At 48.6% G+C, this 27096-nt stretch overlaps 1 long non-coding RNA gene across 2 annotated transcripts; it reads left to right on the top strand.

Moving 5' to 3' along the window:
- Window positions 1-17831: 17831 nt before the first annotated feature.
- LOC138102611 (uncharacterized) lies at window positions 17832-21519 on the top strand. Of its 2 annotated transcripts, XR_011147448.1 has the most exons (4): window positions 17832-17950; window positions 19029-19737; window positions 20032-20145; window positions 20524-21519. It is a non-coding gene; the product is annotated as an uncharacterized lncRNA (long non-coding RNA). The 2 variants fall into 2 exon arrangements; XR_011147447.1 differs by having other exon boundaries at window positions 19029-20145.
- Window positions 21520-27096: the final 5577 nt, after the last annotated feature.

Genomic DNA, 27096 nt, shown 5'->3' with positions numbered 1-27096 from the left:
TGGTTTAGAGAGCTCTGAGGCAGCTGCTCTGAGCCTGCCTCTGGCAGGAAGGGAGATGAGAAGAGTTGAGCTCTTGTTGGTGCTTCCTGGTGCCTTTAGGTCAAATCCTGCCCTGGCACAGCCTCCCCGAGCCCTGCCCTCCACGCTTCTCCAGAAGCACTGACACCGAGTGCTGTGCTGTGGCCAGAGAGCCATGAATAACCCTGACCCCGTGGGAGTTGTGTCACCAACCCGGGTGTCCCAATGTGGTTCATAACCGAGCTCACAGCACCCTTCAGCTTCAGCCCTTTCAGTGAGGACTGAGGTGTCTCTGTCAGCACAGAGAAAGAACAAGGCTGGGCTTCTGTGTGGGAGCTGGGACTGTCTGTGCTTCAAGCTCTCGTTGGTGCCATTTGCACTGGGGATGCTGAGAATTTATCGGGAGACTTCAAAACTTCAGAGTTTCTGAAAACTTGAAAGGATGCCTGTTCTTTAAAGAGCAGCCTTCAAATTCCTAAGTGAGACTCTGCCTTTCAGGCCACCTGTAACAGTCCCTGATAGGAGGACAATTGCTGCCCAAGAGAAATGTGCACGAGGGTCGGTATTGACTCACTGTTCCCTTTGCTTCCCAGATCCCATGTGATCGACCTCTCCAGGAGGGCTGTCCTGAGTGGGAGGAAGAGACAGAGGGAGAGCCTGTGACCATCAGGCAGGTGCAATCCCTCTGTCTATAGTGATATTGATAGATGTGTATAGTTATATTTATCTCTGCAGTTATCTTTATAGATTTATACAGTTTTAGTTATATGTCTATGTAGTTGTATTTCTAGAGCTATATAGTTACATTTTTATATATAGTTATATATCATTATATTTATATATACGTAGTTGTATGTATAGATCTGCATAGTTACATTTATACATGTGTACAGTTGCATTTATATAGATGTAGTTATGTTTATCAATACTTAGATGTGCATACTTCTATTTATATAGTTATAGGTATATGGAGGCATAGGTACATAGATTGATATCTGTATAGGTATAGGCTGATTCTAAGCTCTTTCCCTCCTCTACTTCCTTTTTGATCTCTTGCTTTTGCCCCTGTGCCCCCTCTGTCCCCTCTTCCTGGGCTGGCTCCGAGCTGGCGGCCGGGCCGGGCGCAGCAGCAGCTGCAGCCCCGGTGTCCCTGGAGCGGTGGGAGCTGCCGGCGGCCGCAGGCACTGTGCCCTGAGGAGCTGCTGGAGGGCGGTGAGCCAGAGGGGGCTGGGGAGAGGTGACACTGAAGGGACGGTGACGTTGAGGTGCTGGTGGGGCTGAGGGGATGGTGGGGGAGCAGAGGGGAATGGTGGGGGCTGCCGTGAAAGGGAAGTGGCACAGGCTAAGGAGGGTGGTGGGAATGAGGGAACTGGGAGAGCTGATGTGGATGGCAAGAGCTGAGGGGTCTGGAGGAAGCTGAGCGGGTGGTGGGGCTGAGAGGTGTGGGGGTGCTGAGGTGACAGGGAAGTGGCACAGGCTGAGGAGGATGGCAGGTCTAAGGGCACTCAATGGGTCTGAAGGGCCTGAGAGGGGTGAGAGGGCTGTGGGGGTCTGAAGCACCTGGGGGTGCTGTGGGCTTGCCAAGGGCATGGCAGGGCTGAGGGCATGGAGGGGGCCAGCAGGGAGCACAGCGGGATCTGGGACTGTGGCTCTGCCAAGCTTTGGAACCCATTCCAGAGCCTCCACTTTTGCCACAGCTGCCCTGAAGTCCTTGAGAACATCCAGAGACTGATGAGAACCATCAGGGAGAAGCTGAAGGCCACAGCAAGAGCAGTGAACGGGGACCTGCTGCTGCCGCCCGAGAGCCTGGGTGAGGCCCCAGGGCCGCTGAGGCAGGGTGGGCGTGAGGCTGGCGTGGGCTTTGGCCGCGGGCACTGGCCGGCTGGGCAGGAGCGGGCCCTGCCCGTGCTGGGGCCGCTCAGCGCGGCTGCCCCGGGCGGCACAGGGGCTGTCCTTGGGCAAGGCAGCTGCGCCGGCAGGGCCCGGGAGCGGTGCCGGCTGTGCCGCGCTGCCGGGGGCTGCGGGACGGTCCCGCCGGGGCTGCGCTCGCCACAGCCTGGCCCGCTGGGCCTGGTTTTTCTTTCTAAGCCTCCTGGGGAGGCTCTGAGATTTCTCTTCCCTGATGGAAGTGCAGCTGCTGCCAAGGGAAACGTCCCGATCCTGACTCAGTGTTCCCTTTGCTTCCCAGATGTCCCATCTCTGTCCCCATCCAGGAGAGCTGCTCTGCACGAGAGGAAGAGACTGAGGGAGAGCCTGGGAATATCGGCGGCTGCAATCCCTCCTGATATAATTCTAGTTATAAATGTGTGGAGTATGACTAAGAGCGTTAGAAGAATGGGGATATTGACACCTGTATATCTATTTGTATGGGTATATTGATGCATGTATATCGATCTGTTTACATCTGTAGTTATATTTACATACTTGTTCAGTTGGGTACCTCTAGAGATCGATTGATGGGGTTGGAATGATTTTTATATTAGTACATTGATATTTGCATATTTATAGAGGGATTTGATATGTGTGTATTATAGATGTCTCATTATATCTCACATGAAATATTTAATATATATTTACATCTGTGTGTTTTTATACGTATTTGTATTTGATATGTATTTACTTATATTTCAGATTTATGGAATTGTATAGTTCTAGAATTCTATTTATTTAGTTCTGGATCTGGGATTCTTTAGAGAGGGATATCTGTATTTCTGTATTCATATATGGGCCGTACAGTTGTAGAATTATGTCATAAATTAAATTGTTAAACTTCAGTTGATATTTGTGTGTAGTGGTAGTAGAGGGTTCCAGTAAATTAATTTTTTTTAACTGAAGTGGGTATTTGTATATATGTACATAGCATGATTGTAACAATAAATTAGTTTTGTAAACTTCAGTTGATAGTTTTATGTTCATGTATTAGCAGCGTGGGTGTAGCAATTTAAAATAAATGTCATTTTTAAACTGAAGTTGCTTTTTTTGTATTTGTACATTAGCAGTGCAAGGGTGGCAATCTGCAATAATTTCCATGTTTAAACTGCAAGAATGGTAGATTTGTGCTGTACAAAGGACTGGGCAGATGTAAACAGGATGGTGCTGGAGGATTTTGGCCATGAAAATCCCCAGCCGTGCCCAGCAGATCCCCCAGCTGCAGCCAGGCTGGGCAAGGGAACGGCACATTTGGGCTGGCAGCAGAGCCACACGTTGGCTACAGACTCGCTGCAGAGGCCTGCTGAGAAAGCGGGACTCCCCTTGATGCCTTTTCCTGGTCTTAAAATCGAGAGTCAAACATGGTTAGAAGGGGAAAAGGGATTTTACCTTGGGATTTATTTTAAGGATCCTTAGGTGCACACGTCCAGGTCGTATGCATTGAGATGCACCCCGCTGAGTATGTGTGTGTCTCCCCAACATCGGGTATAACATTATAGGTTTTACTAATTAGCAGATCTATCAAAGGTTCCCCAAGGAGAGGCTCAAGTGAGCCCCCTTCTCTAAGGAACCTTCCCCTGCCATGGTTCTATCTTGCTTTACAGAATGTGTTCTGGAGAGGACCTTGGGCTCTGGGGCACACTGATCCCTAGCTACCAAGCTCCTAAAATGTTTTGTCTCTCAGTTTGACAAACAAGTCTAAGAATGTCGGCAAAAAGCACGAAGAATACAGAAGTTGTAAAAAGGTATAACGGCTATAAAAGAAAAGGCAAAAATCTTCATGGCATCATTGCCCCCGTTTTAGAGACTAACAAAACTCTGTCTTGTCTGGTCTGTATTCTTTACCCGCAGAACCTGTTTACACAACCAACTGCTCCACAGCAAATTACACAGATAATAACTACAATTACAGCTGTTATGAATATTTCTTTTACCTGGGCTCAGTTTGGTAATCATGAGGTGAGGGTATCAAAAACATGATCAAATTTTAAGGTGTTATTTCTAGAAGCTACTTCATGTAGAATTTGAGTTCTCTTCCAAATTTCATCTAAATCTCTCTTAATTCTTCCACTTTGGTCCACATAAGAACAACAAGTGGTACTGACAATAGCACATACACCTCCTTGTGCAGCAAGTTTGAAATTGAGAGCTACCCTGTTTTGCATAACTGCACGGGACAGACTGTCAACTTCCTCCTGTAAGGCTGAAATTGCATCTGCAGTATGCTGCTCAATACGTTCAATGACAGCCGAGATGTTTACAATTGTTCTTTCCAGTTCAACTACTCCGTAAGCGGGTACAAGGGCTCTGATTATGCTATGAAAAAGTGTGGGATGTTCAATGAGGGGATTAAGAGACCTTTTTTTCTTCTCATTTGGTTTTTCAAGATGGTCAAATATTGTTATATTTGGGACCACAGCCCCAATAGCACAAGCCTGGTCTTTGTTCACAGGCATAACTTTCCAGGCCTTATTACCACATATCCAATACAACCCCATCCCAAACGACTGAGCCAGTCTCCACCCTGTCAGTTTCATCTTTGCTGCAGTTCTTGGGTCTATTATTTCCCTGAAATGGGTCTGATGACAATATGAAGGAAGAACGGCTTTTCCTGTGGCGTTTACAATTGCACAAGGAACCTTATAGTTGGCATGCTCTACCAGGCTACTCAGGGTAATGGGGAGCAGAAGGGTGCTATTCATTGGTTCCCACATTTCAGTGCGGTTCTCTTCCATTAAAATGCCAATCAATGGCCACTGACCCTTCCCATCTAGGGGTGGTAACTGAGTACAGATCTAGCAATTGCTCTTATTAAGAATTTTGGACACATTTTGGACCACAGTCTTATGCAAATCATGGGGTGAACCTTGAACCATGGTTACCAGTTGGACAAACAGGAAACATGTCAAAAACAGTTTAAACTGCATCTTTCTGATTTGTATCAGTCTCTGTATCAAATCTCGGTGATTTTGGGAGCAGAAGCTTTCTTCACCCTGGAGTAGTGGATCCACGGTCCCTTGCCAGCAACCTTGACCCCAGTAAAAGTGGTCAGCAAAACTTGGAATGGTCCCTTCCACTTGGCTTGCAAGGGGTCGCTGTCCCACCACTTGATGTAGACTCAGTCTCCAGGCTGGAATGGATGAGCAGCTGTGTCCAATCCTATTGGTTTGGATAACACGACGAATCTCTGGAGCTTCTGCAAAGTGGAACTCAGAGCCATTAAACACTTTTGCAAATCATTTTTACTTCTCATATGAATTTCCCCTGGGATATGTGGAACCTGCTATGGCCTGCCATATAATATTTCATAGGGACTGATGTTGTCCCTTCTCCTTGGCTGTATGCGGACTCTCAGCAAGGCTACAGGCAGGGCTTGAACCCACGTCATGGATGTCTCTTGACAAATCTTGCAAATCTGGGTTTAGAGGGTCCCATTTCTACACACATAGCTACTCTCTCTGGGTGGTCCCTGTACTTCCCAATTGAGTTTTTCCACTGCTGTCATTCTCCATGCATATGACCTGGACATGTGCACCTAAGGATCCTTAAAATAAATCCCAAGGTAAAATCCCTTTTCCCCTTCTAACCGTGTTTGACTCTTGATTTTAAGACCAGGAAAAGGCATCACCCTGAGCGTAGAACTGTAACCAGGAGCCACCCGGGGAGGAGAAATCCACCCCCATCCCACCGGAAGCTCTTCAGGGAGCGCTCCAAGTGTCCCTCTGAAGGTCATCCTGGAGAGCAGCAGCAACCAGGGATCCTGAGCCAGCTGCGCTGCCTTTGGCAGCACTTTGGCAAAAGGTCTGGAGCCAGGGCGAGGGAACAGTGACTGTAACTGCTGCAGGGCAGGGATGAGGGAAGGGCCATTGACCCAAGTGCTGAAATGCTCCAAAATCCAGAAGGATGCTGGACAACTGGGAAGCAACAAGTTCTCACAAGCGCTGAAATGATGGAAGCCCTTTGAGTGAAGTTCCCTGAAGGAACTCGCAGGGGAAACGCTGCTATAATAAGTAGGACCAGAAGGCAAAAATGTAGCACTGCTAGGAGATGGTCTATAAGCCCCACAGGCTATGGCTTAGGAAAAGATCAAGTAGAAATTTGACATATTCTATTTATTATATCTATTAAAATATATTGTATATCATACTATATAGGATAAATTGAAGAGATGATAAATTAATATGTATTATTTGATACATTTTGAGAAATATTTTCATTTCATGTAGATTTGAAATATTCTTCCAACTTGGGAGAGTGAAGATGTACTGCTGTCCAAAGCCTTCTGCCCACACAGCCATCAGCCCACGGGTGTGTCCGTGCACACCCACCCACCGTCCTTGCTCTTCTCGGCATCTCTGGGCTGCTGTTTGCACACAATTAGGGTGAATTCAACTCGACAGACCTACCAGTGGGGTGTCCAGCTTGGCACGAACGCTGATGGGGCAAGGCACAACACACAGCTCTCAAATCACTTACATTATCACACGTGCTTTCTTTCCTGCTGGGGACTGAGGAACTCTTAAAAGCACCAAAGATACAGAAAAGAGGTGCAAAGAATTGGCATCATGCTACTGCTGGTATCCTCAGGTAGGAAAACCTGTAGGGTTTTTTAAGGTTGCAACTTTCCAAAAACTAGGAAAGCTGCTCAGCATCAGCACCCCCATTGTAAATGGTTTTATTGACTTGGCAAAACTGGAACGTTACCTTTGGACTCCATCCTTGGTTAAAATCACCTGCCCTGACCTACAGACTAAAGCACCACCCGCAGCAGAAGCTACGTCAGTCACTTCTCTCAAAAAGATGTCTTAAATTTGCAAGGAGAAAGGAAAACACGTCAGAATCTATGGATTAATGACAAGACTCGGAGAAATAGTCCAAAGAAGAACTCGGAAGAACTACTGGGAGAAACAGCTCCAAAGCAAAGGGCCGCAGCTTCTCTGGGACGCTCCTCGTGCTCCAAGGCAGCTGGGCTGCCCTGGCTGCCCAGGACGCTGCGCACCACGGGCCCCGCAGAGCTGCGCAGCAGGGAGGCAGCTTCGGGCACCTCAGCCCCTGGGCAGGAGCGGCCTCCTTGCTCTGCACGGCTGCCCGTGGGCAAACGCAGCGTGCCGGCCTTCTGCTCTTGGCCCCAGCCCGGCCTGGCAGGGCTAATCCCGTTCCCTGTCTGCAACCTGCTAAAGAGGGACTTGTTCCTTTCCAGCCCTCCAGGGCATTCATTTGCACCACAAAACACTGAAGGACTGAGGCCTCAGCAACAGGCCCTGAGCCAAAGTTGCCCTCTAGATGACCCTTCCTACCAAATGTTCTACGGGTCTGCTCCTTAACCAGGCATTACCATCAATGGGATCTGTGCAGCCCTTCATTGGTGGAACGTGTCTTTACCTTTCAGTATTTAGAATGCGGACAAGACCACGTCTGGCCCTGTTTGGGGTGTAGGATCCAAGACAACTCCCTCGGTTCCTCCTCCAGCCATGGCTGGGCTTTGGAAGGAAACAGTAGAATGAAATCAGATGTCCCTGCAATACAAGTTCTGTCAGACTGGTTGTTCAGCACTATCAAAGCCAGGCTACTGCTGCCTAGGCAACAAGATAATGCTTGAGCTCTGCAAAAAGCTGTAGCTATGCAGAAAGAAGTAGGTCCTTTGTAACAGGGTATGTGAATGAAGCCCTTTTTAGAAACCAGCACATTTAGCAGGACAGGCTAACTGCAAAAGCTAACCCCTGGCTATTTGAGCCGGCAATCTTAGAGAGCACGTGCAGGAAGCAGGGGTGAGAAGTTCAGGAAGACTTAGGAGCCTTCATCAGAAATGACCACCAGGAGGCTGACGACCACCGCGTGCAGAGACTGTGCATGTGCTCCAAGGGCTGACATAAACGTGTGATTAGAAAATGTCTTGCAATATGAAGGTTAGGAAAGTATAATGTGCACATTAAGGAAAAAAAGTATAAAATCTACTACTGTGTGAAGAATGGAGTGAGTTTGTGGTGGAGTTACTCCCCTCCCTCCCTCCCTCCCTCCCTCCCTCCCGGTGTCCAATAAACAAATACCTGCTCTATAGGCCTTATACTACGGAGGACTGCTCTCTTGCCCAGGTTTTGGGCATCAGACTTTAAAAACTGTTGTTGATTTCAGACCAGAGGAAGAGAACAACTCCACAGTTTTTTCCCAGCTCCTTCAAATGGTGTTATAAAATTCTTGTCTCTTCCCTTATTCTTTCATGGTCAGACAAAGATTTACTAGAAAACTATCAATTTACCCCAGCAAGCACATTCCCTTTTCCACTGCTTAAGTCAGGACAGTTATTGCTCTCCACAGGGTTCATAACTAGAATCAGACTGGCCATGTGGCACAAAACTGGGCCTGTGGGAGAGCCCAGCAAGCACAGACCCCTGCTTTTCATGCTAAGATGGCTCATGCTCCTCCTTTCTCAAAGCATTTCCACCTCTTTCTCCTTGTAATGGTATATCCTATTGTTTGTCCAGCACAAATACAGTTCAGATCGAAATCTCAGAATGAAACAATCAGCCTTGCATTCTAGTTTGCCTACAACAGACATCTTTGATTGCAATTTCCATCATCTGCTGTGCTGTCTGCAAAAAATAAATTTACATTCTGTCATCAAAATAATTTTGTCCGATAAACTTGTCTAATTCTTAAACAATGCCATTGCTTTGACCTTAACAGGGGTTAATTTTGTGTGTTGGCTTCACAGAAGCCCACAGTCCTCAGCTGGTGCCAGCGAGTGCTGAGTGTGCCTCAGCACTCAGCACTCTGAATGTGTGGAGTTTGATTGCTGGAGTGCAGTGTTTTAGCAAACATCCCCAAGGCCCGTATCTGTTCCCATAAACAGCAGGAGCTCAGAGGAGATGGCTTGTGCTCCTTTTCACCCGCTGCTCATCTCCACACACCGAAATACCTGAGAATCATGGCTGTATTTGTCGGCAGACAAGGAGCTGTTATTTGGCCCGGTCAGGAGGGACTGTAATACCATAAACAGAAGTGATGTTTCCAGGAAAGTAAGGTACCAACTTTTTTGCTTAAGAGTAACGGTCAAATTCTCCCGACACTAAAATGTCCTTCTTATTTATTCAGTGATAATTGAATCTTGCTACCTAGGATGTATGGTTTTCTTTCACATTCAAAAAGAGGTCTAAACTGTCTTGTGTCAAAGGAGTGACATTATGGGAACAAGTTTCTCCACCTACTTTTTATTTCGTTTGGTGGGGGATTGGTGTTTGGGGGGGGGGTTTTGTTAGTTTAGTTCAGTTTAGTTCAGATTAGTTCTGAGTTGGGGATTTTTGTGGAGTTTTTTTGGTTGGTTGGTTAGTTTGGTTTGGTTGGGTTTGCCTGTTGATGGTTTTAGCCTGAGACCTACAGCATACAGAAAGGTAAAATCCCTGGCAGGTGCACACCTGGAAAGCAGTTGGGTGCATAAGCAGGCAGACTTATATCCCTAGCTTTAATAGAGTAAACCCTGCTTTGTTTCTTCATTTCTTCACTTGAGCCTTTTGCAAATATTTGCATTTTCTTGATCCTAAATACTGACAACGGATGCTTTAATTTCTTTCTTTTCTTTTACTTTGGCTTAGGTGTCGAATGTCTTCAAGTTCTTCTGGTAAGAAGACATTCTTTACTGAAGGACACAGCAAACATATGAGGTGAGTTTGGAGTCTATGAGATGTCCAGCTTCCCAGTACTTCCCTTGACATGAGCTGCAAGATGCAGGTGGCCAAGTTGATATTCCTGGAGAAGAAGAGGGAGATATTTCTTCCATTGCTTGGCAAGAAGCTTTTCCAGCAAGCAGAAGGATGCTGGAGGGCACCTGAACCCCAGGAGCCCTGCAGAATTTGTCTGCCTCTCTCAGCTTGTGTGTCACTCATAAACACACAGGCCCACAGCCACACATCTGGATGAGGAAGAGTCCATACCATTTAAAGTCCAACAGCAGTATTCCAAAATCACTTCTGAGCTACCTTAGCCAGTGACTAAACTACCTGTGACAGCAGCCAGAACAAGATGCAATTATTACTGAAAACTCCCCTTAATCCCAGTTTTGTTCCTTTGCCACAGCCCTCACCAGAGCATTTCACCATGACCTTTAGTCCTCCTGGAGCTACTCAGGTAACAAATGCCATTTCCCCTCGGCACAGTCACAGCCAGCCTGAACGGGCACAGACGATGAGAATTCCTTCCACCTGAGGTACCTGCGCTCTTAAACGTCCCTGGAGCGCTTCCACTAGCTCAGCTCACTTGAGGGAGGACAACCATCCTGGCAGACCTGAGCAGCATGTCCAGGAGACAGGGAGACCCAAACCAGGGCATCACAACTTCAGGTTTAACAAGACTTGTGCAGACATCACACAAAACAGTTCATGCAGATATTCAGTGGAGGCTGCAGAATGTACAGAGAGATTTTAGTCGGGGGGAGCAGCACTAGAACAACCTGAGATGGTGTTTGCAGACAAACAAACCCAAGGGAGCAAACAGAAAGAGGCAGAAGCTGCTTGTGAAGTTCAGCAAAGAACCATTTCAGACCAAGTTCATCCCAAAACGGAGGTGCAGTTTCAGGGCAGTTACCATGAAGTTTTACTTTGTGGTTCTGTTTTTTTGTAGAAAAGACTTTATGTTCTCTCTTCTTACCCTCTAAAGTCCAGGGACTAAGGTGGCCCCCTCAGTGCTGGTGAGCAGGTTTCAAAACCTGTGTTTTGAATTCACTGGACTCAAAAGCGTGGATGCTCTGTACCTGCTGTTGCAGTAAGATTCCCTTTGCCTGGTGGGATTCTACCTCCTATGCCAATATTTTTAGTTATGTCAAACTTGGGGTCTAGGTGTTCCTATACTGGGTTAAAACCACATCTGTAAGGAGGAAGAAAGTGATGAAGATTCTCTTCCCCGTTCTGTAGCCAAGGAACCCAAGAAATACATGCTAAATTCAATGACTTATTACTTGTTTGCCAGGAATTTCTCACTTTTATCAGCAATGTAAGTCCAAATACAGACTCCAGCTAAATTGGTCAGAAAAATGTACATTTCTTTCTTCAGCTTCTACTCTTCATGCTGCTGTGGTTAGACCAAGTAACCTACAACACTGGCAGGAACAGCCTTTGCCACAAGTACGGTATAGAAGTAAACAGCAAAGGATGGGTTCAGGACCAGCAGTTAGTTCCCAGAAGATCAGGAACAGCTTGGGTGCTGCATGCCCACCATGTCTGCATCACCTTAAGGGACATTGCTATCGCAGGTGTTGGAGGAAAAACTGTCTGAGCATCTGAGATGGAAAGGTGAAGGCAGTGACACAGCTGTGGGCCAATCAGAAAGTGAAAATTGTGTCTTCCTACGCCGCAAGGAGATCTTACATGCTAGCAGAAGAGCACAAGGGACAGTTTCACCTGAAACACACACTAATGTATTGCAGATATACTGAAAATATTTATAATTTCTAACAGCTTCTAAAATAAGTCAGTATAGACTGTTTTAACGTTGCCCCTGTTGCATGTAATACCAGGAGACTAGTGAAAAAATATATTTACATAAGGCATATTTTGCTTTCAGAACTGACTGCTCTTTAACTTGGAACTGGTAAGTATTCACCAGTAGGAAAAACATTAAAACTGCATTGTCAAAGTGGTAAAAATTGGGATTCAAAAGCTACGGTGCCATGTAGGGAAAAAGGAAAGATATGGAACAGTAATAATACTTAAAGTCATCAGGCCTGTACATTGAGTGATGTTCTCTACAAATTACTTTTAAAGGGGAAAGGAGTAATTTTAAGAGAAAAATCTTAATCTAAAACCACATACCACAGTTTTAAGGATTTTTCTTTCCTAAAACTTAACAACCTTTTCTGTTGTTAATTATTAAACCAATTTTTGGCCCAAACACTGAAATGTAATATCCATCATTTGTCTTGTGGTGTTTGTAACTGACATTAAATTCTACCAGTAGGGTAGAAAATTGGGAATGAGTCATGCTGCCAGACACAAGATAAGCACCCTTCTTTTCAAGTTTCAGTAGCCTTAAAACACAGCTAAGGGTAACTTCTCATTCTTAGCCACAGAGTACTGTGGAAAAGTCAATGCAACCATAACCATACTTCAGGGGTGACTAAACATTCCAATGGACAATCCGCTTTTCAGCCACCTGCTTCCTCATCTCCAGTAGGGCACCGGTCCAGTGATCGTGTGTTTCTCATAACTCACAGAGAGTACAGAGGAGATCTTCAAAGAGGCTTTTCTGGATGAAGCAGCACATAGACAAATGTCTGGGAAATAAGGGCCATGAAACATGAAGAAAGATGTCCCTTCTCTTCTGAACTCCTGTCTTCTCCTTTTTGCCTATTCATTAGAAATGTTGTTGCAATTCGGTCGCTGGGATAATTTTTACAAGAGTTGTTACACTGTGTTTAAAGAAAGACAAACCCCATCCCACTGAGGTGCATCATTCGGAATTCAGGTACTGTTTTAAGCTGTTTAAGATGAATTGGGAAGAGATTTTCTGGGTAGTGGGTTTCCATTTTTCTGAGAAAGCCAGCACACACAGGAAGAGATGACAGGGCATCTTTAAACCACTCAGTGCAAAAGACTATTCCAGAATGTGGTGAGACCAACAATCCTTGTGTCACCCATAGGGCAGGGACCAAAGTGACAGGGCAGGGCTCCTCACAAAGGGACCTGGAAGGAGGGCAAGAGAAGGCAGTGTTAGCTGGAACTCAAGACAAGCTGGATGTAAGGAGAACATCCCCTCTGTGTGTGGGATGAGCTTATGCCACAGCACCAAACATACTCACATGAGCCCGCAGGGTTAAATGATGTAGAGATATTAAAAAAAAAAAAAAAAAAAAGGCACAAATTAAAGAGATGGAAGAATTAGGTCTATTTTTTCCTGCTATGAACAGAAAAATCTTTCCAGTTCAAAAGAGAATTTAAAAGAACAAGTGACACTAAGCACAGAGGATTGGAAGATCACCTTTGTTAGTGTCCATTGAAAAGACTTGGCTGCAGGAGGGATTTTGCATTGGAACTCTCCCCAGACTGGGGAAAAAAAAGAAGAGAAGAAATGATTCCTGAGGAAAGAAAAAGGCACAATCTCTTGGAGAGACATCAGCGGGAGTTCACTACAACTCTAGGTCATTAATCCCTTGGGGAAAGCAACATCCATCCACGGTGCACGATTTAAGCTTTGATGGGCAACGCTGACAAAACTGCTGCCCCTTCCTGTTGCTGCTTCTGACTCCAAAGAATGAGAAATGGGCCAAATCTGCCCAAGACAGGCAGAAACAGTGAGAAAGAGCCAGCCAGTTAGCTGGAAAAGGGGCAAAAAGCAAGTCCTCAAGTCTCTCCTTTTCATCATTTCCCCTGGTCTTGTTGGACCAGTCTGCTTTGAAGTAGGCAACTCTGGTAGCAACCCCAAGCAAAAGAGTGAAGCTACTCAGTGGAAGATCTTTTTCCTCCCTCCCTTCAGCCATGCGGAACACAGAGAGATGTGGCTGCCACTTGACACATAGGAACAGTTTCCCATGGGATTCCTCAGTTTGGACCCTTTCTGAAACTGGCTGCGCTTGCCTTGGTGGTTTGGGGTCGTGCTGCGAGCCAAAGGCAGAGGGACGATTCCACGCAGAGAAAGAAAGGGTTTGCCCCGCTCCGGTCCGTGCCGCGCCCGGGCAGCGCCCCGGGAGCCGCCCCGCCCGCGCTGTGCCCGCAGCCCCGGCTTTGTGCCGCTCGTTCCCGCGCGGGGCCGAGCGCAGCGCCCCCCTCAGGCCGCGCGCCGCCGGTGCAGCTGCGGCCGTTGCGGCGCCAGTGGGCGACAGGCGCGATGGCCGAGCTGCCGCTGCCCGCCGGGCTCAATGCCAGCACCTTCCCCGCCAAGCTGTGGCGCCTGGCGAACAGCCCCCGCGTCCGCTCCGTGCGCTGGGACAGCCAGGGCCAGGGGCTGCTCATCGACCGCGCCCTCTTTGAGCAGGAGCTGCTCAGCCCGGCCGGCGCCGACGGGGCGGGCGGAGAGGGAGGGGCGGCGCTGCCGGACTCCTTCAAAGCCACGCACTTCGGCAGCGTCGTCCGGCAGCTCAATCTCTACGGCTTCCAGAAGGTGCTGGGTTGGTTTGGCGCGGCTGTGCCGGGCGATGCCGGGGCCGTCGTGCACTTCAAGAATCCCAACTTCCGCCGCGACCGCCCCGACCTCCTCCTGCGCATCAAGCGCCTGACCAGGGCCAACAGGCAGCGGCTGGCAGCCGGGCTGGAGGTGCGCAGCCGCCAGCCCAGCCGCTTCCAGCAGCTCAACACGGAGCGGCCGCTGCTGCACTTCCCCGCCGGGCACCCCCCCGGCGCCGGTGAGACGGGGTGGGAGCTGCGGGCGTGAGGCTGGCGGGGGCTTTGGCCGCGGGCCCTGCCCGTGCTGGGGCCGCTCAGCGCGGCTGCCCCGGGCGGCACAGGGGCTGTCCTTGGGCAAGGCAGCTGCGCCGGCAGGGCCCGGGAGCGGTGCCGGCTGTGCCGCGCTGCCGGGGGCTGCGGGACGGTCCCGCCGGGGCTGCGCTCGCCACAGCCCGGCCCGCTGGGCCTGCAGCCGGCCCAGCCCTGAGCCGTGGCTGGCTCTGCTCCTTGCCCGCCCCTGGGGTTGCTTGGGGAGCTCTCCGTGCGGGTGTGTAAGCCGAGGGCCCGGCTGTGGTCCCGCCCAGCTGGAGGGAGCCTCCTGTCCCTTTGGAGCAGAGGGAAAAGACCCGGCAGTTGGGTTTCTGGCAGCTGCCTCCTGCCAAGGATTTGCAGCGGGACGGTTTTCCCAGACGGTTGAATGAGTAGGGGAGAGCTAAGTAGACAAGGAATTGGTTGTTGAATAGCCCGGAAGCATGTTTTTTTTTTTTTTCTTCTTTGTAATCCTGCTTGGGAGGATGGGAACTTTTCTCTTCCCTGATAGAAGTACAGTTGCTGCCAAGGGAAACATACCTGAGAACCAATACTGACCTAGTCTTCCCTGTGCCTCCTTTCCTCTTCCCTGCCTCCTACACAGCTCCCTCATCCCAGCACCTCGGTGCTGTCTCACCTGAGGGTTTAGAGCTGCCTCCCGGACCTCCCAGGACAAGTCCAGGTGCTCAGGAGTCTGACGCTTCCCCACCAGCTCCCAAGAGAATGTTTACCACCTCTGGACTTCCTGGGGTCTCATCTGAGGAACCAGGCACATGCAAATTTCCACTCAAGCGTGAGCTCGTCATTCCACTGGTTCGCATGGACCTTAAACGCCACCCTGAGCTCATGGTTCCACTGGTGCCTGTAGACCATCCGAGAACTTCCGTGGCCCTTCCGCAGAAGCGCAGCTGCACATCTTCAGAGCAGCACACCCCAGCCTACAGCCCATCAGGTAGGGAGACAGTTTGTACCCTTGCTATTCAAACAGGTCCTGGAAAGTGACCATTTGAAGTCTTTTTGCACAGTGCTCTGTCGTGGGAAGATCTCAAGAGAGAATCAGGTAGAAAGTGTCAAGTGTATGGGGAAGCAGGACCATGAAAACAAAACCAGTCTCTGTCTGCTTTTCCTGTCCTTCCTCCAGATTTGGAGGGTGTTCTGGCCATTTTCCAGACAGCCTCTCTGTAGGGATGAAAGGGAGAGGCAGAAAACATTGGTCCACAACCGGTCAGTGTCAGGTGCACCCCCATCTCTCTTGGAATGAAGCCCAACTAGGATGCTGACAGGATATTGCAGAGTTTGCAGATTGTCTCTCCTGCAAAGAAGGCTATTAAATTTCAGTGAGCTCTGTGTGTCCCCAGAACTGCTGCAGCTGCAGAATACAGCCTCACCCACAAGGTTGCTTTTTACAATACAATCAGATTTGAATTTTAGCATGTGTGTCTGCAGATCTGAGCTCTTCCTGGGTGAATCCACTTTCTGTGGTCTGTTGGGATGAGAAACTCAGAAGCAGCCACATCCAAAAGCTGCTGGGGAGATAGAAAAGGCTGAGATTACAAAGTCTTTGTGTGTAGATCAGTTTTACAATCCATCCTTTAATATACATACCCATCAATTAGAGGAAACACTGTTTGAGAGGAAGAAATCAGTCTTCCAATCCCCTGGGAAGTCAGAGTACATCTCTGGAATTGAGTTTCTGTGTGCTTCCTGTGATGTTTGCTGCAAGGCAGCAATAGAGCTCTGTGTCCCAAAGCCACATTCTGGAGCCTGACCAATGTGTTTGGATTCCTGCAGCCACGCCAGGCAGTTCAGCCCCCAGTGCTCCAGCTGGCAGTGCTGCTTGTGCAGCATGGACGGCCTCCAGCTGGGCTTGGAATAGTCCTGGGGAAGAGGAATTGCCACCCCTGGATCTAGACCTTGTTCTTGAGACACTGGAGGAGATGCTGTCACCATCCCTGCCTGAAAGGTCTCCCTTTGCTCAGGTAACTCCATTGGGTGGGAGTGAAAGGGGCTGGGCTGAGAGCTGTGGATGTTGTTGCATGGCTGAGAAGCAAAGGCTTCTTGGATTAAGCTTTGAATGGACGAGGAAGGATTTGCTTGGTCAAGCAAGATTTCCAAAAGAAGAGGGAATGAAAAGTCTCCCCCCTTAGGGAGGATGAGAGGTTTGAGCCGGTGGTGGCCAGGTTTGGGTGCTCCTTTTGCTGGGGAGAATCCCTGGTGCAGGGGCCTTTGTGGTGATGCTCTGTAGGTTCTAAGAGGCTCTGTGTGATGGGAAAGAAGAGAAGAGTGTGGGGAGAATTGCCACTGAAGGCAAAGTGTCCCATGCAGGGAGGGGCATGCGAGAGGTGCCTCCGTTAGAGCAGCAGACGTGGGCTCTGCCTGTTTTGGGTGGGAAGGCCAAGGCAAAGCAAGGGCTGGGCTGCAGCTGCTGCTGCTGCTGTGTGAGCCGTGCCGAGCGTGCAGGCGCTGCCAGAGCCGTGCTTGGGGATGGGCTGGAGCTGCAGCTTTCTGCTCCTCTCAGTAGCCTGGTGCCTCCATTCCTGTTTCTATCTGGCAAATCCTCAGCTGGGCAAACTTGCCAGCCTTGCTCTCCGTTTTCCAGAGCTCAGGCACCTTCCTCTTGGGCATCTCTGTGGGAAGAGATGTGTGTTCCCATCCAGACCCTGCAAAGCTGCAGCCTGGATGAGAGTGTTCTGCTGTTCTGCTCAGGGCTGTGGAGGGAGGAGCACATCCCTGTGCCAGGAGCTGGCAGAACTCCTTCCTTAGTGCCCACTTCATGTGTTCAGTGTGAGCCCCACATTCAACTTTGTCGGCTTTGGCAGCTTTTGGACTGTGTTTGAGAAGTCAGTCTTCTCCACTGTTGAAGGCCTTTGGGGCCCAGACTTCTTTGTTAGGAACAAGGGATGGAAGTGTGTGAGCAGTGGAGCTTTAAGGGGGCAGAAGTGTTGGTTTTGAGGCCCCATGACTTGTGTGATTGGTGAGCAGGACAATGGTGATGCTGGACATGAACGGGTTAAGGACTCCTTTAAGCCCAGGGGCTTCTTCTGTGTGGAAGAGCAATTCAGTCAGGGACCATGAGTCCTTGTGTTTGACAGATTCCCTCTTTGGATTAGGAATCCCCTTCCTGTTAACTCTTGCCTCTTCCCAGATGTGCCTGGACTTTTCAGTTCCTGTGTTGGCACAGGCCTTTTTGCATATTATTATACAACTTTGCCAAAGAATTTCTCTGTTTTGTTTAATATGCACACCCACTGCCTGCTGCAGATTTATTAGCCAGAAAGGGCAGAGTCAAGGTGGTGAGTGGGATTTTTTGGGATCCCCAGTATCTCATTGCCAAGTGTGATGACCTTTCGTCTTCTGTAAACTCAGACACAGCAGTTTTCAAAAGCATTTTCTTCTTCAAGAGAAGAAAATGTGGCAGGCTCTGATCTATTGTGTCCCTGCAGAAAACAGTGAGTGATATTTGGGTTTCTTTCTTTCTGGTTTTCAGGACAATCGTAGTGTTGCCCCTGAGTCTTCAGGAGGGGAGGCCGGGAACAGGGCTGCAGCAGAGGGAGCTTTGCCTGGCGCCATGAGCTGCAGAAAGAGGTCCCTGGAGCCCAAGGAGCCTGGTAAGGAGAGAGCCCACACTGCTTTAGAGAGCTCTGAGGCAGCTGCTCTGAGCCTGCCTCTGGCAGGAAGGGAGATGAGAAGAGTTGAGCTCTTGTCTGCAGGGTTGGTGCTTCCTGGTGCCTTTAGGTCAAATCCTGCCCTGGCACAGCCTCCCCGAGCCCTGCCCTCCACGCTTCTCCAGAGGCACTGACACCGAGTGCTGTGCTGTGGCCAGAGAGCCATGAATAACCCTGACCCTGTGGGAGTTGTGTCACCAACCCAGGTGTCCCAGTTTGGAGCTGAAGTCTGTGGATGAGTTTGCTGCAGGGTGACAGTGCTCTGGAGGCAACACTGAGTGACTCCTGAAGCAAGAGAGCAAAACCCCAGCAAAAAGTCAATGTAGAAGTCTGAGCTTTTTGTCTCAGAACATTAAATCAATGTATGACCAATCTGCTGGTAGGCCTAGTGAGACACATTAAAAATACAAGCAGCAGAAGCTCTGAGGCCAAGCAAATGATAAAACACAAGGATTTATGATTTGGAAAGGAAAAACTTAACTTACCCCAAATTAGCAAGAACTAATAGGAGAGAGAGAGCACCTTGGATCTGCGTTCTTGAGCAAGGCTGGTGCAGCCTGCAGGCCTCATGGGGAGATCTTTCCCTCCCAGTTCTTCCTGCCAGAGCTGATGGTCGAGTTGAAGCCGCTGTTGCTCACTGCAGAGGGCAGTTTGTAGGTCCCAGGTAATGGAGCTGGTTCGTAACTCAGCTCACAGCACCCTTCAGCTTCAGCCATTTCAGTGAGGACTGAGGTGTCTGTGTCAGCACAGAGGAGGAACAAGGCTGGGCTTCTGTGTGGGAGCTGGGACTGTCTGTGCTTCAAGCTCTCGTGGGTGCTGAGACTTTATCGGGAGACTTCAAACCTTCAGAGGTTTTGAAAACTTGGAATGCTCCCTGTTCTTTAAAGAGCAGGCTTCAAATTCCCAAGGGAGAGTCTGCCTTTCAGGTCACCTTCTACAGTCTTTGATAGAAAGGCAATTACTTCCAAAAGGAGAGATGCCTGAAGGCCAATATTGACTCAGTGTTCCTTTTGCTTCCCAGATATCCATCTGATCTACCTCTCCAGGAGGGCTGCCTTGCGTGGGAGGAAGGGACCGTGGGAGAGCCTGTGACCATCGGGCAGGTGGAATCCCTCTGTTTATAGATAGATTTATAGATGTCTATAGTTATATTTATATATCCATATAGTTAGTTATAGTATTTACACTATACTTATTAGTTACATATAGTATTTATAGATTTATAGAGTTGTGTTTATAGGTGCATATATTTATAGATCTGTGTAGTTAAATTTATATATATAGTTATAGATGTGATGTAATTATACATATGCAGTTACAGTTATAGATTTGCAGAGTTATATTTATATATGTGTAGAGAAAAATTTATATATATATCTAAGTTATATTTATAAATGTACGCAGTTATATAGTTAGAAGTATTTGGATGTTTAGATACATAGATTGATGTTTATATAGGCCTAGGCTGCATTCTAAGCTCTTTCTGCCCTCAGCCACCTTTTTAATCTCTTGTTTTCCCCCTGTGCCCCCTCTGTCCCCTCTTCCTGTGCTGGCTCCGAGCTGGCGGCCGGGCCGGGCGCAGCAGCAGCTGCAGCCCCGGTGTCCCTGGAGCGGTGGGAGCTGCCGGCGGCCGCAGGCACTGTGCCCTGAGGAGCTGCTGGAGGGCGGTGAGCCAGAGGGGGCTGAGGGCGCTGAGGAGGCAGCGACACTGAAAGGACGGTGACCTTGAGGTGCTGGTGGGACTGGGGGGTTTGAGGGAGCAGAGGGCGAAGTGGCACTGAGGTAACAGGGAAGTGGCACAGGCTGAGGGGGGTGGCAGGTCTAAGGGGACAGGATGGATCTGAAGGGACTGAGGGGCATGAGAGGACTGTGGGGGTCTGAAGAAACTGAAGGCGGCTGTGCGTTTGCCGAGGGCATGGCAGGGCTGAGGGGATGGAGGGGGCCAGCAGGGAGCACAGAGGGATCTGGGACTGTGGCTCTGCCAAGCCATGGAACCAAGTCCAGAGTCTCCACTTTTGCCACAGCTGCCCTGAAGTCCTTGAGAACATCCAGAGACTGATGAGAACCAGCAGGGAGAAGCTGAAGGCCGCCAGCAAGAGCAGCGAATATGAACCTGCTGCTGCCACCCGAGAGCCTGGGTGAGGCCCCAGGGCCGCTGAGGCAGGGTGGGCGTGAGGCTGGCGTGGGCTTTGGCCGCGGGCACTGGCCGGCTGGGCAGGAGCGGGCCCTGCCCGTGCTGGGGCCGCTCAGCGCGGCTGCCCCGGGCGGCACAGGGGCTGTCCTTGGGCAAGGCAGCTGTGCCGGCAGGGCCCGGGAGCGGTGCCGGCTGTGCCGCGCTGCCGGGGGCTGCGGGACGGTCCCGCCGGGGCTGCGCTCGCCACAGCCTGGCCCGCTGGGCCTGGTTTTTCTTTCTAAGCCTCCTGGGGAGGCTCTGAGATTTCTCTTCCCTGATGGAAGTGCAGCTGCTGCCAAGGGAAACGTCCCGATCCTGACTCAGTGTTCCCTTTGCTTCCCAGGTGTCCCATCTGCTGTCCCTGTCCAGGAGAGCTGCGCTGCACAGGAGGAAGAGACCGAGGGAGAGGCTTTGAAAATGGGGCGGCTGGAATCCCTCTGCTTGTATTTCTGTTTAAAGATGTATGGACTTGCTCATAAGATAGTGATAATTACATGGATATTTATATGTAGGTTGCTATTTGTATAGGTATATTTCTATATGTATGTTGTTATATTTATGGATGTATGCTGTATATATATATGTTTGTAATTATATATATGTGTATCTATCTATCTAAGTATATGTGTATGTTGTTATGTCTGTGTTCTGTTTCCTATGTATACTGTTTTCTAGGTATCTATTTCTATTGATGTAGTTCTAGGCATATGGCTACTTAAATAGGTATAGTGGTATTTGGTTAGGTATATATGTCTATTTTTATATTTTTATATGTATATTGATCTATTTCTATGTATAACTATCTTTACATATGTGTTGAGATGTACAGCTATATATTGGTATTGATTCGTTGTATGGATATGGAGATTTGTATGGTTGCCTAGAGATAGGTTTGTTGTATGTATGTATTTCTAGATATAGTATGTAATATCTAATATTTCATCTATATCTGTATCTTGTGGTGGTTATAAATGTCTTTATTTCTATTTAAATATGTGTAAAGTTGTACAGTTGTAGAATGCTGTTTATTGAGTTCTTGGCATAGGGCTATTTAGAGAAGGATAGTGATATTTTTGTACTGATATATGGGCTGTACGGTTGTAGTAGTATGCAATAAATTAAGTTGTTAACCTTCAGTTGATCTTTGTGTATAGTGAGTTGTTGTAGAGGTTGGCAATAAATTAATTTTTGTTAACGGAAGTGGGTATTTGTATAGTTTTACATTGCATTGTTGTAGAAGTCTAATAAATTACTTTTTTGAACTTAAAGTTAGATCTGTATAGTTATATATTGTCAGCGCGGGTGTAGCAATTTGTAATAAATGACATTTGTCAACTGAGATGAGTGTCCTGTGATTTGTGCTCTCCAAAGCAAGGGGCAGATGTAGACGTGAGGACGCTGGAGGATTTTGGCCATGAAAATCCCCAGCCGTGCCCAGCAGATCCCCCCAGCTGCAGCCAGGCTGGGCAAGGGAACGGCACATTTGGGCTGGCAGCAGAGCCACACGTTGGCTACAGACTCGCTGCAGAGGCCTGCTGAGAAAGCGGGGCTCCCCTGAGCGTAGAACTGCAGCCAGGAGCCACCCGGGGAGGAGAAATCGTGCCCAATGAAAACAAGAAAGAAAATGTGGCAAAACAGATGTGATGATACTGTGGGAGCTTGATTAGATGCCCTAAATCACCACTGTCTAGGCATGTATTCAGCAACAATAATGTGTATAAAATCCCTTCCAGGAAAGATAGGATTGCACTTTCCCCTTCATTTACCTTGCTGTTTAAGTGGAAGATGTCCTTGTTACTGAGAATTTTTGCCCTTCAGCACCTCCCTCCCTCCCTCCCATTAAATAAAAGATTATGTACTGCAACGTGTCACCATAAATGAAAACAGCCCTGGCCTCGTGACAGTGTTTGCAAAGTCTTCCCTCCTCCTGCCCCTTCCTGTCCAAACTCTACCTGAGGTGAGTGAGGGCTCCAGGAATTCAGCAGGGTGCAGTACCACCACAGGTGGGAAGGTTTTGCAAAGCTTCCTAAGTATCAGGAAACTCTGGCTTTGCCAGTCTTCCCCTGGAGTATTGTTCTGCTCGTGAATGATCTGGGAGGACGCTGTGCCTCCAGCTCACTCAAGTAAAGTTTGTTTTCTTCATGGCTTGAATAGAGGAAAATGAAAATTGTAATTTTTAAAGTGAAATTTGGGCTTTGGTGCAGCTGAGTTTGCTTCATGATTTGCTGTGGAAAGTAGGGTAAAAGCTTTAAATTCCCAACAGAAGCTGACACCTGGCCCACACAGAGAGTTGAATGAGGCCCAGGTGTGCTTGCTGCACACTGGTCCAAGGGAGAAGTTGGAAAAAAATGCCCTTGTATTGCAGATGAGCCTCTGTGTACTGTTGTCGGAAGGGCTTTCTGTGGTAAAACGTGGTAATCCAGCCAGAAACTGTGGATATGTGAGCTCTAACAGCAACCTGCTTCTCCAGAGCAAGGGACAGGGCCAGCCCCAAAGCCTGAAAGGTGTTCTGGGTACTGGCGGAGGTACTGGAAGGCCAGGCTGTCCTTGTGCAGGGATGGCCTTCAAAGGGGCCTTCACACCTTGTGCTGCTGGCAAAGGGCAGCTGGTGGCCTTCCAGAGAAGGCTGCTTTTGTCCAGTTCTTTGAAGTGTTCCAGCCAGCATCAATTCCTGCTGCTCACACCAGCCCCTTTCCAAGCAGGAGGAACTCTGTGTAGGCAGCCTGACAGCGTAGTGGCAGGAGAATAAAATACTCAGCTGAGTGTTATCAGCTCTCTGTCAGAAGCTGCATCCGCAGTGCCTTATCTCTTCCAGTTGTCTCAGACGTGGAGGAAGTAGCGGTAAATCACTGATCCTGGAAAGGAAAGCGGAAGGAACAAAGGCAGTAGCTGGTCCCTGGGGCCTTGGGAGCAGTGAGAGCCATCCAAAATAGGACCATTGCTGGGTTGTGGAGATGAGAGTGACCAACCCAGCAATCCTCTGCATGAGACTGGAGCCATCTGTGAATAGGAGCATGGAAATCTGACCTTGAAAAACAGAAAAGGTGTCCTTGGGTATTTGCCAAAGCTTGGATGTGGTCTGAGCCACCTGGGCTAGTGGAATGTGTCCCTGCCCATGGCAGAGGGGCTGGATCTAGAGTGTCTTTAAGGTCCCTTCCAACTCAAGCCCTTCTCGGAGTCTGTGAATTATAAACCCATAATGACAAAGAGAACACAACAAATCTGGGTTCCCTGCTACGTTATTGGAGGTTGCTGTAGGCACTTGTGTCACCTGGAGACTGGTTTGTATTTGGAGAGATTTTCATGGTCCTACAGTATCTATGTGTGACTTTCCCCGGTTCAGAGTGACACCAGATACCAGAACAGGCTATGTGCAAGCACAGAATTGGTTAAGCTGCCTGTGAACCTGATGGGAGAAGCGTGTTTGTGTTATTGCAGTGTTTACCCTGTACAGGTGATATTTGGTTTTCATTCTGAACATGCAATGTTCATGCACAATGCTTATATATGCATAAATACTGGCTTTAAATCCCAATTCCCTCTTCACACAAGGATGTGCAATCCATCAGAAATATTTAACAAGGAGCCATATTAGCTTTGGGCTTGATGGTATGGCTTGTTCAAAGTGTATGATGAGCCCTAACAAATACCACTCTTGTTAATTTGGGTTTATCCTTGATCAACCCTCTTGCACAGAAATCACTTACTTACAGCAGAGACTAAATGAAATTCCTTAATACAGATGAGAATTGTGCAATCCAGGCAGATTAAAGGGGGAGTGTTCTGTCACTGTGAAAAGGCAATCTAGATAACCTGTTTGCTGTACTTCCTGGAGAAGGCTTTGCACTTAAGAATGCAAAGGGAAAACCCATTTCTCTTTAAGACGTATCTTGAAAGAGCTTTTTGTATGACCAGAAGCAGCTACACTGATATTGACCTGCACAATTCTAAAGGCACAACAACCACTTACATAACTTAACCTGGCCATGATTTGTAGCTGCAATTGCAAAATCTCAGAAAATATGTTTCTATAGTGTAAACAATGAAGGAGAGCAGAAATACCAACATTTCTCATTAGCCTTTTGGGTTGGAAAGACCATTGAATGTATGCTCCCTTAGCTGTCAGCCTAAACTCTGCTGTGCAAACCTTAGGTCTATGTTGGACCTTATGTACTTCTTTAGCATCAGCTTAGGTGCAAACCTGGTATAAAACCCTCCAGGCATCACGCTGATTTAGAGTGACAGAACTTCACTCTTCCAGCGCCGAATTTACTTTACTTGACTTGCTCCTTCAAGTCATTTCCACGCCTCGCTCTCTGGATGTGGTAGGATTTTACACCTGTCCTGCTAGACAAAAGAGAAGCAAATTTGTTTCTATCATACAACCATCTCTTTGCAGCTTATCAAAAGCAAAAACACAGGCGCACTCAGAGCCCCTGTCAGCTCTGCTCCTCACTGCTCTGCCTGAAGAGGCCAAAGAACAACCTGGCAACCAAGGCACCAAAGTCCCTGACTTCAAGCAGCACCTCCCCGTCCCCAGTGTGTCTCTGAAATACTCCCAGCTCGGCCCACCCAAGAAGCTCATGTGGACAAACCACCCCAAAGCCCTTGTGTGCTCACATCAACAGCTTTTGTGCCAGCAGCTACTTGGCCAGCCTGTGCAGTGGGACACGGCTCTCCAGGCCACCGTGTCCCCCACGTGTCTGGCAAGGCTGAGAGCGGTGTCTTTGGAGCACTCCCTTCTCTGGCGACAGGGGAGCCTTCATGATTCGTGTTTGCCCCTCTTGGAATCCCAGCAAGCTGGGGCCTGAACATGACAGCTCAAAGGCCGTGTTCCAGCTCTCACTGGCTGGGGGGAATCGCTAGGTCCTGCCAGGACTCCAGCACTCAGCATCCTCGGCCACCACCAGCAAGTGCTGGCCGCTCAGAAACTTGCAGCTCTGATTTCCTCTAAAGACAGCCCCAACCACAACTGGCACTTACCGGCTCAGGACGTTCAGGTTCACGTCTGATGGCAGCTGGAGATTTCCGGACATTTTTCACCCATTTGGCCTCTTCTCCAGGAGCAGAGGGAGCCAGAGGAGAGCCTGAGGTTGGTTCTGGGCTCTGTGAACAGGCAGGAGTGTGAGGGACAGGCAGTTACCTGTCATTTCTAACCTTATCTCTATTCAGCTCTACAACCAGCTCTACAACCAGCTCTACTAAGGAGAAATCATAACCTTGCATAGCAATGGGATTCCAAGTGCCTCACACTAAAGTAAAATGGGCTAATTCAACAGTACTGCATATTGCTCTGAATTAGATATTGCAGCCTGGCTACTCTCAGCAAGCAACGTTCTCTCTGCAAAGCTGGGCTTTTAGTTCTGCGACAGCTCTGAAATGCAAAAGCAGCTATTACACAGCGATGCCTTTGCTATTGTTGCTGCAGACATGAGCATGGATTTTCTTTCTGCCCACCCAGCTCAGCCTCCTTACTCTACTGCCACAGGCCAAGCTCACAGCTTGCTCCACAGTTCTTAAACACCAGGAACATCAAAGGTTCCTTTCACTCACCTCAGGATCAGCACCGACGAATACATGGATCAAGTGACCTGCAGTGGGAAGGGAAAATGAACCAGATGCTGTGAAAAAACTGCCTGTGCTGGTGAATCCCGCAGAACAAGTCCACCCAAACAGAGAGTGTTTTCTTTTCACAACAGCCCTCCAGCAGACACAGTTCTTCCACACATCCAGCAAGAGAGCAGGACAATATTCTTGGTTGTGCCTAGGCTTTGGCCTCTTTTGCCAGTAAATGAATACAAACTTGATCACGAAAATGCAAATTGTTCTTTAACACCCAATATTTCTCTTCTGACCAACAGCTAAAGCTGCCTTTTTTATCCTCTCCTTCAGGTTCTTATTTTTAAAAAATAAGTTGCATGCACTAATTCTCATTAAGTTACTGAAAACCTGTTGCCCAGGAAACCTTCCCCCAAACCCCCCTGAGATGTCATAGTTCTACTGGGAAACAGCCCAGGAGCAGCTCTGGGGTTCAAGAGCAGACACTCACTGTTTGGGAGTTTGCACTTCATTGCAAAAAGAATCACTATTTTAGCACTCATTAAAGGGTCGAGTTAGACAGTCAAATCTTTTAATGACAAAATTTAGAAACAAAGAAGCTTTCCCTGAATTCCAGGCACAACTGCAGAGTTCTTTGAAGGCCTTCTGAGAACACCTCCCAGGCTGCCTTTTCAAAGTTGTCCTGCTTCACCCAGCCCCCTGAGGAAATGACAGACTCGGAGACTCTCCCGTGGAGGGAAGGGAACCCCTGCACGTTCCCTTGCAAATGCTGCCCGCACCTCCCTGGCTACAGACACCCTCTTTTGAGCTGAATGTGTTGACAGGAGCTTTACCAAAGCAGTGGCATCCTAATGGTCTTTTTGTTTCAAAATCAACTCAGTTACTAAGAAAGAGCAGGAAGCCCTACACAAGCCAGGTTGGGTTACACCCAGGGAAAACCTCTACTCACGTGTCAGGTTAGTCAGGTAATAGCCGGAATAACCAATGCCATACACAGTGCAAACTGCAGCAGCAAGTGCCTCCATGATTTTAGCACTGCTGTGCAAGTTTGCAGACTGTGCTCTAACACAAGAAAAAACAAGGCTCCTGTCAGAGTGCAGCTGCCCCCTGACAAGGCCTCAACCAGGAGGATGCTCCTGCTCTGAGCAAGCCCAAGAGCTGCTCTGACACTGAGGCCTTCCATGCACCAAGGCAACCTTCTGATGACAGCACCACAACGTGGCAACCATGCCCTGACATCACAAAGCAGCTGCTCTGCGTTGGTCTGGGAATTGATGCTAAGCAACCCAAGCTTCCCTGCAGCAAACACACAATAGCCTGGGAAGTTCTCCTCTGTCACAAAGCAGCACAAACTCCC

Source organism: Aphelocoma coerulescens, unplaced genomic scaffold (genome assembly GCF_041296385.1).
Source record: "Aphelocoma coerulescens isolate FSJ_1873_10779 unplaced genomic scaffold, UR_Acoe_1.0 HiC_scaffold_94, whole genome shotgun sequence".
Taxonomy (NCBI): Eukaryota; Metazoa; Chordata; class Aves; order Passeriformes; family Corvidae; genus Aphelocoma; species Aphelocoma coerulescens.
The sequence above is the reverse complement of the archived record's forward strand: the minus strand, read 5'-3'. Positions and strand labels throughout refer to the sequence as shown.